Consider the following 14,594-nt stretch of genomic DNA (forward strand, 5'->3'; position numbering starts at 1 on the left):
TTTCATATCTCAAGTGAAGGCTCCAAAATTAACAGTTGCTGTCAGGTCATTTTAGAGCCTCATATAGCAAATATGTATATCACATGAAGCAGTCATACACAGTAAACATCAGACAATCGATCATAAATAGTATTCAATTAAATTTTTCATGCGCAACTAAGGGGCATAATTTTAGCAATGGTAATACTTGCTTCGTTAGAAACGTGTTATATATCCGTTCGTTTTTTAAGATGAATAATGAACATTTACATCGTATTGAACTTTACATCAGCTCCATACTACAAGGAAGAAGCCTGATAAACATGTATGTATGTGAAAGATCCATTGAATACTGTACAAGTGTAAAGTAAACAAGTTCTGACGATACATTTTGCGGAATTACCAACAATTTATTCAAGTTGATGACTGAACCCTTTTTCCATGCCTCAGAAAATTCCAGGCTCGGCTCCAAAAATCTGGATAGACAGGACTGACAGGATCCAGGTACTGGTAGGGAACCGTTAGGTTGCTTAAATGGCACAAATGAGTGCGAAAAAACTTAAATGAGACAAAAGTAATGCTTTACGATAGGGGCATGATTCCAGAGCAGCGGAGCTGGTTCTCAACAAAAATTTTTACATTGGCTTTTGGCGCATGGTAGATGGAGACATGACCTCAAAATAAATACGAGGAATTTTTCTATGCTCATTGATGTGATTTTTTTGCGGTTCATTTTTTTGCAGACTAACCATGAAGTCATCAATCTTATCGCTTCTATTTTAAGTATTGTTTTAAATTCCTTTAATTATGTATCATTTATTGTTATTGGCCTGACGTGAACCTGGAACTTTGGAAAACGTATTAATTTGCCTTGTGATGAATGATTGGAGAACAAGTATTATTTACTCTATTACACTATAAGTATTCCTAATTCTGGGGGGTAATACCATGCAAAATATTTGTGTATTTACTCTGCAATTAGCCGGGCTAACCGAGCATGAATTTGAGCGCATTTTTGTAATAAATTGCTTCATATTTCACTCCGTTGATACCTGCATCTGAAAATCCTAGTCTAATATTGTTTCACTAAATTTTGCGTCAAGCGTTCGTTGTCGTTCTTATTACAGTCGTATGAGTACATACTACAGTCTTTCTTTTCACAGTCTGATGAGTACATATTACAGTCTTTCTTATTACAGTCGTAAGAGTACATATTACAGTCCTTCTTATTACAGTCGTAGGAATGCATTGTACAGTCTTTCTTATTACAGTCGTAGGAGTAAATATTCCAGTATTTCTTATGACAGTCGTAATAGTACACAGTACAGTCTTTCTTATTACAGTCGTAAGAGTACATATTACAGTTTTTCTTGTTTTAGTTGGAAGAGTACATAGTATACAGTCTTTCTTATTACAGTCGGAAGAGTACATAGTATACAGTCTTTCTTATTACAGTCGTAAGAGTACATAGTACAGTCTTTCTTATTACAGTCTGATGAGTACATATTACAGTATTTCTTATTACAGTCGTAAGAGTACATATTACAGTCCTTCTTATTACAGTCGTAAGAGTACATATTACAGTCTTTCTTAATACAGTCGTAAATAATACAGTCGTAATAATACAGTCGTAAGAAAGGTAGTCTTTCTTATTACAGTCGTAAGAGTACAAGGTACAGTCTTTCTTATTACAGTCGTAAGAGTAAATAGTACAGTCTTTCTTGTTACAGTCGTAAGAGTACATATTACACTCTTTCTTATTACAGTCGTAAGAGTACATATTAGTCTTTCTAATTACAGCCGTAAGAGTTTATATCACAGTCTTTCTTTATCCTACGTCATGGAATTGCCTTCCTCACCATGTACTTTACACAAGGTTGAAATGAAAATACAACTAGTGACATTGAACATGTGTATTAGCGCCAATGACTTTGATTTTATCTCAAGAACTGAGCGCAGTACAATAACGTTTAGCTGACGCCTGAGTGTGATTAATGTGTGATAATAGCTTGGCAATCTCTGGTCACCATTCCATTAAAGTATGAGCTGAATTATTATTAGTGATAATTTCGATGCTAATTCTAAAAAAAATAACTTTATCGTTGCCGTTTTCGTTTTCCGAAAACAAAATAGGATTGTAAAACGTTAGAAATTGATCATGCGGGTGTCGAATTGATATACAAGTTCGATTTAGATTACCCACAGCCGAATAGCACTATTCGTTCAACTGCTGGCAAGGTCTGATTGATCTAAATCAATAACTTTACAATGAATGCAAAGGAATTTCTACTCAATTATTCATTCTAATATGAAATGGGTGTACGGTACTTCTTACCACTTGCAGTCAATGTAAGGACATCGTATTACTGCAAATCAGCCAATTGCATTCTGCACTATACAGGTGCACTATACAAATTTTTCAGGTTGCTAAACAACATTGAAATGTTGGTATCTGTGCCACCGGCCTCTGTACACTCACTCTGAAATACAACGTCTGATTTCCATAATTGCTAATAAATATATTACTTCAGAGTGTTTTCTCGGGCTGAAGTGATTAATACCGCTGCATTTCATTTGCTGATCAGGGGTCATACTTTCAAAACTGGCTAAGTAAACGTAAGTACTTACGCTCTATTTTCTTATCTATGATTGGTGGATTTTGCTTGAAAGGCCGTCAATGATTGACTGATGACCTTACGATCTCTTAACTTTTTTTTGAAAGTATGGGCCCAGAAGAGCAGAGATCGGCACAGTTTGTTCAGAGTGCGAATCATAGCACGGTATCCTAGCTACCAGGCGTTCACCTCGAGGACATCGTTCCTGAAACAATTTATCCTCGTTCCGGTGCCAGGCAAGGCATTAAGATTTCTTATACAACTTAGCGCGCAGCGCTGGGTCAACGCGACGGTGAAACACGTGATGGTGAAACACGTGCCGGTGAAACACGTGCCGGTGAAACATGTGCCGGTGAAACATGTGCCGATGAAACACGTGCCGGTGAAACGCGTGCCGGTGAAACATGTGCCGGTGAAACGCGTGCCGGTGAAACACATGCTGGTGAAACACGTGCTGGTGAAACGCGTGCCGGTAAAACACGTGCTGGTAAAACGCGTGCCTGTGAAACACGGGCCGGTGAAACACGTGCCGGTGCAACACGTGTTAAGAGAATGCCTAGAAAAATTCAAACAGTTTCGATAAGAGAACTGAAAAATATTCGTGTATTCAAAAGTGGATGAAATTCTTTGATGAGTATAGACCAAAAGTTTGTAACGTAGAAATTTCCAATGAATTTCAAAAGTGGGATTGAAATGTTCGCAGTGTCAGCGACCCATAAGAACGTCGAAACTTATCAAACTTACTTGCCCATCTTCAACGCTAAGTACAAGCTTCACCTAAAAGGCAATTTACTTGGACATTTATGCTTTCATTTGGGCAAACGAAAAACTTGAGTACGGCAAATTATGCAGCCAAGTTGCTACCGAGTAAGAATACAAGTTTTTGCCAGCCAATGTGCTTGGTTTTTTTTCTGAATTGTTACGAGCACCTGCCCATCCAACGCACGTGTGTACTCTGCACAAAATTTGCAAGAAGTTTTTGAGATCAATACACGGGGCATCTCACCGCGATTCAAACTAATTGTCCAGGTCTTTGAACTTTGTTGAGAAATGATATTATGATGTATTCATTAAATGTGACTGGGAAGCATAAATTATACTAGTATTAAATATCTTCATTTAATATACTTTACCGCCATGCTTAGTTGTCCACCCGAATATAAATAAATACAGATTTTTTATTTGTTTAGCTAGACTACCGATAGGTACCGACCGCTCATTGTTGTCTCCACCCCTTTGCGAATCTCAGCAGTTCCTGAATCATTGCGATTTTTCCCTCAGTAACTAAAAATAATAACAGTCATTGAAGTACCCATTACCTCTAAACAAGGTAATTTGTGGGAGCATTTAAGGGTCAGTTTCTTGAAGCAGACCGCAACAACAGCCTGAAGCCGCGTTGCTTTCTCTCAACAAACCTCAACCGATAAGCAGCAACATGCTCTACAGGGGCGGCTTATCAGCGAGACTGACGTTAACACGAAATTTTCGACTGACGCTTCACACAGTCTGCTTTTTATCTTCCTACTATTTATCCCTGTTTTTTTCATTAATCGCAAGATGGAAGAGGAAACTGTGAAATAAGCATTCGATACTTTACAAAATAAATTTGAAATTTATACAACATTCCTGCATGAATTAGTAAGGAATCAAATCGGCGATAGAAGTAGAAATACACAATTGAGCAAGCGTCTTTTTTGTAATCGGGTATAATTGTACAACGGTTATTTATTATATTATAACTTATATTCTATGAAAACTAATGCCAATAGAACTGCACAACACTTGCCTCAATATTGCATCAACCGCTACCAGTCACATATTAATTATCAGCGTTTGTGTCTTGTAATGTTTTAGGAATTTGGCTAATTTAATCAATCTTAACAAATAATAATTTCCTGAATCCCTGAAGATTAATCAAAATTCTATGAAATTCAACTTTGAAAAATTGACGCGATTGATTACCCCGGAATTTAAGTAATGAATGCCATTGCACGGACTGGAATTTATTGCGTGTTTCAACCTTTTGCAAATCGGTATCTAGTTTACACAGACGACCGCCGTATAAATTTCCTGCGTGGATTTGCACTTCAGGATGGACACTAAAACTTAACTGCTCCATACCCCGGCGATGGCGATTTTTACATGCTTCTAAAAGCCATTCTTCCGCATTCATTATGAATATTCCTATTTTTCACTCTCGAGTTTCATACGCAAAACTGCACTAAAGGATCTCACGTTTTGTTTTGACAGCTGCTTTTTTGCGTTGCTTAAAATTTTTAAATACCAATTTTTTTATTGATAGTGCTAAGTGGACAGTAAAAGTGCCTACATTCAGCCGGTTTCGTTCATGTTCTGAATGCTGATGAGCTGCTGAGTTTACGATGCAGCAAATAATTTTCTAATATCAACGAAGGTTTATTATTCTTGCTACTGGGCGATTGGGAGAAGACCTCCACTGTATTTAATTGCCCTCGACTCGGAAAAATATTTCCAATTTGAAAAAAAGCCTAGATCTCCTAGAGAGATCAATAATTGGCTTATAACGGATCCCGATGTTAGATTATAGTGACTGATTCAAGTGAATTTCAAGAGATAATTTGCGATTAATCAGCTCACTAAAATGCTGAAAAAAATCCAAAACCGTAAAAAATATATTGCAAATAACATGTGCAATTTTTTTATTATGTTTTTCTTGTATAAGTAAGAAAATTTAACAAAAGAGTGTTGCACCTGTCACGAATGGCGTTGCAGTACTGACTATAGTGCTGCAGAGCTTAACATGAACCTGGCGAGTCTAGTGCTGCAGAGCTTAACATGAACCTGGCGAGTCTAGTGCTGCAGAGCTTAACATGAACCTGGCGAGACTAGTGCTGCAGAGCTTAACATGAACCTGGCAAGTCGACTTGAAGAAAAAGCTGGTTGGCTGCGGTGGGTCCACATCCCAGACTTAATTATACTAGAGCCCAACTTTGCTATTGAAACACCAAAAAATGCCAATTTGGAGCACAACGCAAGGCCATTAAGAGCAGCCGAAACACAACGTCAGACATATAATGAGCCGTTCAAGATGACCACGAAAAAAAGAAACTAGCTTCTTTTTCCTGGTTCCCAATGTAAACCAGCGAAAAGGTAGAATGATGTCCCTATAAAACTGGAAGCGAACAGTAGAAACTTGCTGAACCACCGTTGATGACAGATAACGAGCCTGGTGAATTATGGCGTTCAAAAGTTTAAGCTAGCATATTATTATTCTATTAAAGAGCCTCATAACTTGCAGGTTTGGATATGAAAGTAGACAGTAGAAAAATTAGTATAAATTCACCAGTTAAGTACTCAAGTTCGTACAGTATGCTAGTTTATGTAGAGAAAATAATGAGTATGGAGGAGCCCCCAGTAATGACATCAAGCTACATCCAAAGCCCGCGCTATTTCACTGCAGTTTTATTGCTGAGATTGAAACGAATGCAGTTCTTAGCGGGATATGAAGTGCCCTAAGAACCTATTCGTTCATTAGTTGAGAAATAGATCTCCCTTAAATATCTTTTTCGTGAAATATCTCTATATTTTAATTTTATATATGCAGTTAAATTAATGCAATACGAGGCACTATGCTAAGACTCAGCCTTCCATTGAGCAATGCTTCATGTAGTTTGTTAAAATATTATTATTTAAGAAAAAAATTTGGGAATCTTCATTCAAAATAGTTGTGTGTTTTTTCAATTAGACCAAGAAATGTGAAGCTTGATATTTTTCGCATGTCAGCATCTAATCTAATCATCGTTTTTTAGGTTGATACTAAAGGTATGTTTAGCAATTGATTCACTATATAACTGCAAATAATTATCTTTTGTGAATTATTCAGGCATACCATTTAATGATTTTCATTGAATTCAAATCCTATACACTCATAAACATCTGGCGGTCAGTTGGTGTCCAAAGAATTTTACGACACTTTGCAGGCGGCGAAAAACATGTATAAAATTTTCATTGGTCGTCCTACTGCAATCCGATTACAACATACATTATAATTTGCAATAACTCTGCCGACTTACCTGCATCATACCTTACATGGTCGATGGATTGTATTCAGGCAGCGATAAACACGCGTCATACCTTACATTGTCGGGAGATGGTTCACATCATTCGATGCACCCGCGATAACCTATTCCTGTTGATGTACTGTATGCATTTGAAAATTCACATGCGCTGCACTTTTTTTTTGTATGTGCAATTGGATGCTGCCGAAAGACCGCATTGTAATGGAGGTTTTATATCTTCACTAAGATCAGAACCATGTAAGCCGCACCCCAGTCCCTAATGTGGGGTTCACTGCGCACTGATGAATACTTAGCTGAATTTTCGGCTCAATAATTCAGTTCAAAGTGCGCCTCCGTCCACTTGATAAATTGTATATTTTTTGTAGGTCTTCCCGCCAGCATCAAAACAACGGGAGGACCGCTCTAAAAAAAACGAATTTACAGGCCTAACATAGCAGACTCAGAACCAGTGGCCACGGGCAAGTAAAAGAGGAATTTTGAAAGGTATACCCTCTGGTCTAATAAAAACCATGTTAAGTTCAGGGCCCGGGAGCATATGTACATTTTCACCGGTCATATGAAGCAACGGCTGATACTAGCGATGTGCTCTCACACAGAAGGTTCACTTGAATTAATCTGTGCGAACAATTCATTTCTGAAACCCAGAATGGAACTTTGTAACGACAACTTATATTCTAGATTGGCAAAATAATTTAATTAAACTGTTATGAGTTAATTTGTATTAAAATTACATAAATTTGTTTTGCCAGGCTGCTTGTATTAACATAAAGCTTATAACAAAAGTAAAATAGGCTCTACAGCCCATTGAAATATTTAGGAATATTCGGAACACAAGTATTATCACATGGAAAACGAGCTAGCTTCAATCAACCCTGAAGTAAATCAAGTAAATCAACCCTGATTCACCTATTAACACCTATTTAAAAGAAGTGTTAATAGGTTAATAAGTCTTCTACCTTGCATATAAAGATTTAACCCAGAGCCTTTTCTATAAATGATACGTGCCCAATCATGAATAATATACACAATCTGTAGAATTGGACATTTTTTTAGCAGAAGTCCATAATTTGATTCTAAAGTGTGCTTCAGATGTTTAATTTATAAAAATTCGTATTCCATATTTAAATCCGTGTGCAGTCAAGTAAATCTTTAGATTTCTTGAAGATGCCCTGAATGATAGTTCGAAAAAAACTGCTCCAGGTCACAATTGAAAAACTGCCAAGATTCCATAATTAACTGCAGAAACCTACGAGGCATCAATCGGCTTCATAAGGTAAAAACTTGCAGCCATGCTGCTCATCCTGACTTGTAATCCAATCAAGAATATCAGCTAAAAAGCTGGAGATGTTTAGAGTACATTTCGTTACTGTATTTCAGGTTCTCCATGGAGAAAAACTAGCGCATCTTGAAACCGAACTGGAACAACACGCGACTCTGCACGCGAGGTAATGAGAGCTGGTTCGATGAACGCCGCCCTTTGCGGTTTAATTCTGTAAGGTTATATTTATTTAAAATGGCGTAAAAACATCCTAGCGTGATCCAGATAGAATTAAGGAGCCACTTCTAAAGGAGATGAATGCAGTAGTTAAGCCTTGGTAGAAAATGATTAAAGAATTCTACCGTTGGACCCGAAAAAAATTAGAAAATTACGCATTACCATGACAATTAAATCAACCTGTGTAATTTTGATCAAGGAAGACCGATGGAGCATATTTGGAAAAAGGCTGACTGACTTATGAACCACAAAAGATTACACTCAAGCCTTTCAAATACAGTTTACTTTACTTACTGGGAACAGTCGTTCAAGATAACAAATAAAACTAAATTCCTCTTTACATAAAATTAAACTTTGGAAGTAGGATTACGTCACCTAAAAAGATTGCAAGTTTATATTAGTGATGCAAGATGCCTTGTTTATAAACCATACGGCAGATTTCGAAATCCGTATCTAGATATTTTTCTTATTCGTTAAATTTTAGTTGTGATGATACTAGTGGTAAAATGTTTGTACGTATAATTTAATTTAATTGAGCATTTTACAAAGAAACTTCAGTTAGCAAGAATTACTTTAATTTATTGCGCAACCAGGAATATAAAAGTTCTCTACTCTATCAGTGGTAAAGAAAACGTCAAGCCTCTATGCTTCTGACTAATGGAAGCTGCATTACGGGCCTCGATTATCTGGATGATTAATAATTTGCATTTGCATGCTGATCAAGGCAATTCATCACAACCCTGCAAATCACAAACATTTCTGTACAATATTTATCTAACATCAGCCAGAGGATTTATATTAATATATTTTACGCTTAGACATTTATTAAGAATAATTTATTTCGTTCTCAAACAACACAGCATTCGGCAGCATCTTCAAGGTACGTCACAGACATGAGCAATATAATGGCTTGTTTATGAATGAGCAATACTAAAGAACATGGCATGTCCGCGTGACCGTATAAGTAACCCTGTAAAATTCTTTTCCTGATAAAAAGTTCCACTAACTTTATATTAAGATTAGAGATCTTTATAGATACAGCACGTTTTGTACCCAAGAAAGAATTCGTACCCAATACGTTACCCAAGATCCAAGACGTTAAATTAATACGTTTTGTACCCAAGATCTGTTAATTATAATATATATAATATGCCACCGTAATCAATTATGACTATTGAATGAGCTAACTTTTTCATTGGGTTTAAGTAGCACAAGCACGGCCAAATCTGATGTCGAGATAACATCCAGACAACAAAAGCCTCGTCATTTACCGCCGTGGCGAGTCTCGTCATTTACCGCCGTGGCGAGTCTCGTCATTTACCGCCGTGTCGAGTCTCGTCATTTACCGCCGTGGCGGGTCTCGTCATTTACCGCCGTGGCGAGTCTCGTCATTTACCGCCGTGGCGAGTCTCGTCATTTACCNTGGCTGCAGGCGCTGCACTGCAGATGGCTGCAGGCGCTGCACTGCAGATGGCTGCAGGCGCTGTACTGCAGATGGCTGCAGGCGCTGTACTGCAGATGACTGCAGGCGCTGTACTGCAGATGGCTCGAAGGAACTCTAATAAAACGAGTCTCTAGGACAAGACTTGAATGTAGGCTGTACCGCTTGATCTAACTTGCTTCTATGGTTAACATTATAAACTTGCCTACGTAACTTCTTGAATTCCTAATTTGGAACTCCAGCTACAATCAGTTTCGATTCTTAATGTGTAATGCCAGTGGCAAATTTAATGAATTCTCAATTTTTGACGACAGTGTAAAATTGATTAAATTTGAATTAATTGTAATTCAATCACTCTTACATAGTTTCTTTAATATAAATCAATAATTTTTGAGTTTTAATGTTATTACAAATCAAACCTGTTTTAATTAAAATTGTTCAATGCCGATCAAATTCATTAAAATTTGATTTTGTTATGCGCAATTCATTGTCCACTTCAACATTGCTCTTTATTTCCAGATGTGCACATTTATAAGACCAACTTGCTAATAATATCAATCTTCACAACAATTAAGACTTGCTAAAAGCAATAGTAACTAACTTGCTCAGGTTTTAGCCCGAGTAAAAGATGCTAAATTTTAGCATTACAAGTCAAACTTGCTATCAGTATTTAATAGGCAATATAAGTCGACTTTTTCCATTTTTACCTTGCACTACATGAACAACTTGATCACAGATTAGCGCTATGCCAGCATGTAATTTGCAAACACAAGTTAAAGTTGTTTAGATAAGTGATATTCATCAAAAAGTCGTTTAGTTTTCATTTGCAATCACATTTTATCCCCATTAAAATGTATAGAGCATTATTACATTTTTTACCATGATGCTCTAGTACGCAAATTCACCGACAAGACTTGTATTTGTGGGCATGGAACGTGAAATGATTTATAAATTATTGCTATATTGATCGAGTTGTTATCAATAACGGTATCAATTACCGGCAAAACTTCATTATTAATATTTTTGCTTTATTTAAATTCTGTAATTTAAAACAGTTGCATTGCATTGTGAATTTTAATTCGTAACACAAGAAATTAGCATCTAAGGCGTAACAAAAATTAGCTGATAACTTTTCGTACACAAAAATGTTGATTTATTGCAATCCATCAATGTAATATTTAAATGTATAATATTTAAATTTGTGAAAATTCACTGATTTTAAGTCAGTACAGCTCTTTGCCTGCGATTCACTGCGCTCTAGAAGACATAATTGTTACAAACCGGTGATATTGATGTGAGAATTAGATAACGGTGTTGTCTGACTTGAGGGACGAGGATAATTAAAACTTTCGATCTAATTTTCGAGCTTGCAGAAATTAGAATTTTAATCACGTAATTGACTGCAGTAGATTTTAAATTTAGTGCACTGTGAAAAAAAGTGGATTCGATTCAACTCACGAAAATAAATATAAATGTCTTCATTGCATACAAAGTCTTAGAGGAGAAATTGACTCCAGTTCCGATTTCAATGAAATAATTTCAACAAGAAGACGAATGAAGAAAGTCGAGACGTGTGAGCGTTCAGTGAACGACTCGGTCATTCCTCGAGCATTAAAAGCTCATCTAATTCACTTACCATGACAAAAGACTGTCGGCAAAACTAATGGGACTTTTTCGGGATAACTGATGGGTGTTTTCAGGGATATCTAATCGTAGTTTCTGCACCTATAATAACCTTCTTTCGCTGTGCTCCTGAGCATGACCATGCGTTCTCGGGAGCGTCTATAATCAAGGCCTGACTGCAATGTCTGACGATATCTCATACTTGATACCTGCGGGACAACTTTTTAGAGCGCATGGCATTGGAGAACTCGAGGTTTTCAGTCATGTACAACCCCAGCCGAATTTTCAATTCTAGAAAGACGGACTAGACGACTGAAAAATAATTATATTAAAATCTTTGTCAACGAATCATTGAACAAATATGAAAAAAAAAGCGTTGTTGAAGGGTTCTGAATCCATTCTAGAATATACATTGTCGTGCAAGAAACTGTCATGACTCATGAGTTGATTAGAATTTCAAGTTATTACCTTTGAAACATTGTCGCGCGCGTAATTCATCCAATGCGTATTTATGACAGATTATCTATTGATATTTGTGCTACAACAAGGAAGCCACCATTTCTTACAGAAAAAAAACTATCCTTCCTAAAAGCTATTCTTCATTGGACACGTAGACATCACGTTTCTCGTTATAACACACTTTGAGGAGCTGTATTTAAGGCAAGTTGCTAGGGATTGACCAGGATTGCAAGCATTAATTAGAGGACATTTGGTGACGGTAGCACAACATTAGGCCGTGCTTCCGTCATGCCTCACAGACGCCACCCTGACGCTGGTTAAAAACCAGTCTTTGCTAAATGCACTCTGGGGTCCAGAGGCATGGAACCTGTCGTAATGTATGTGGCATGCAAGTGCTTAATAATTGTCTCAAGTCCAGTGCTGAAAACTCATCCATTGCCCTGACATCAGAATATAATCAGGATCCCTTGTAAAAAATCAGATTGCGCGCTTAGATTCCCTAAAGGTGAATGAGTTTAACACTAATATATACTAACTATGTTTGTAAATGTCAAAATGATGCGAATAAAACGGACTCAGATTTTTAGATGGCTTAATATTGATCACATATTATGGATGAGCCTGTCTATTGTGGATTTTGGGTCCTAATAGCGAAAAATCTGCCCCTATCTGATTACTGCAACCTCAAAATTATTACTCATATGCAATAATAAATTATATATAATTTATTCAACATAAAAATTTTATAATAAATTCTTATGCGCTCCCAAACACATTATTTCAAATTGTTTGTACCTTGTAACGTTGCTAGTTCCATAATAATAGCTATCCGCAGTCATTTTGTTGTCTCTGACGATAATTAAAGAAGCCGCAGCGTGCTTGTGAGATTTTCTACACCGGAGCTCACGCAAAAAACACCCCGTTTCTATAACGGGAGTTATTTAGAAGTGCTGGCCACCAAACTTACGCACCCTAATAAGATCGTCGTACAGGAACCGGTATTGTGTCAAGTCATGGCCGTTAGTTTTTGTGTTGGGCCATAGACTTATTCAATAATAGTCTTGGTACGGGTTCAGTATATTATCAATGTGTCGGAACTTGATGCACTACGTAATTCTTCCCCCGCGGATATGAATGAATTGCACTTCGTGCCGTATTTTCATGTGTAGAAAACATGGAACTGCGTTCCACATGTAAAAATTTTATACGCTTTTACATGCAATTTCTCTCACAATCATTGAAAAGCGCAAAAAATTTAGTTGCGTTTCTACGAAGACTTTTGTTTCTTTTCCACCGTTCTTTCGAACGACGCAAAATTGCACCCAAAATGAGTTTAAACTAACAAAAATAATCGAAAAACGATACTTTAATTCGCGCACAGGTAATAGATAGTAGATAATAAAAAAAGCAATGGACAAACAACGTGCAACACAAAGTATTCAATTTTTCCACGAATAAAGTTTTTAAAAATTTGTTGCGATTAGAAATTGTTAAAAATGGGATAATATTTCTCGCACCGCCGAGTTGTTTATAGCGCATTTTCTCATTTATTGAAAAAATGCCCTATTGAACTCGTCATGTCCGTCTGTCTGTCCGTCTGTCCGTGACTTCACGTTTTCGTCGACGAGAAAATACGCTCTCTGTCACTCACTGCAGTAACTTCTGAGTTATATTTATATAAAATAATCTTTATTAATAAATTCTTTTTAATCTTTTTTTTAATGATATTATCAATAAAAAAACTACGTATATGTATAATCGCGGCTTGATCACACTTTTCATTGCTACTGCGAAGAGTCTGATGGCAGGTTACAGGTAAAAATAATCAAGTTAAAGGATTTTTTCTCGACTGTCGTCGACCGTCGTTGCGCGTCGACGGCAGACGAGTCGCGTGTAGCGCTGCGGGCGGCAGCTGCGTCCGCTTCTAAGGCAGGTTGTAACGCTTACAGCATGTGGTTATCGGACAGGTTTCAACCATCCGCACTTTGTCGCATCTCCTGAAATCAAGAAGAACATGTTTTTAGAAAAGATTCTTCGGAGCAAGGCTTTATAGTGCGAACGGTTGAAACCCGGCATAGGTCAAATGATATATATATATATTGAGGGCTGAACATTGGACGTGGGGACACTGCACTTATTTGCCCTAATTCATGTAACGTGTCGTTGAGAAAACTGACCCATAAAACTGATAATGGATCAGGTTTGAGAAGCAGAAGCACACAAAGCTTCTCTTTTTGCCGTAATTGAGCACATGAATACGGTTTCTAAAATTTTATAGACTTTCCAGTTCCTATAAAAATAATTTGTACAGCGCGTAAATTGTCGGGAGGCCTTATCGTTTCTTCACACGCAACGTAGCTGGCATATGCTCATGGCCATTTCTTCTTTGCACGTCCATTATGCTAATCACACAGCACCGTTAGCATGGTTTCCATGCTGCTTTTCATCAGAATTATACAGCAGATCCACAAATTGTTCGCTTCCCTTAGGCACAACTTGGAATTTGATTTATTGCATTGAGGTAACAAGCACAGAAGCAAGAGGCATCGCACTGATGAATCAAGAACGGCCATAAATCTCGTAGTGATTGTACTTTATCGTGAGCTGATTGTGCAGTAGATCTCTGCTATATCCGATACGAATTGCAAGCTGAATACGAAGGTTTCATGTGTGTTGAAAGCAGTACGCTTGCTGTACGTGATGAATGATGTGATAGTAATTCTTGATTCTTCCGAGTGGACTGTCAAGCGTGGACTGTCTCGAACATATACTAAGACTATAAGCTCATGCCTCGAACATATACTACGACTATAAGCTCATGCCTCGAATATATACTACGACTATAAGCTCATGTCTTGAACATATACTACGACTATAAGCTCATGCCTCGAACATATACTACGACTATAAGCTCATGCCTCGAA

This window comes from Hyalella azteca, unplaced genomic scaffold, assembly GCF_000764305.2.
Source record: "Hyalella azteca isolate HAZT.00-mixed unplaced genomic scaffold, Hazt_2.0.2 contig1480, whole genome shotgun sequence".
Classification (NCBI taxonomy): Eukaryota; Metazoa; Arthropoda; class Malacostraca; order Amphipoda; family Hyalellidae; genus Hyalella; species Hyalella azteca.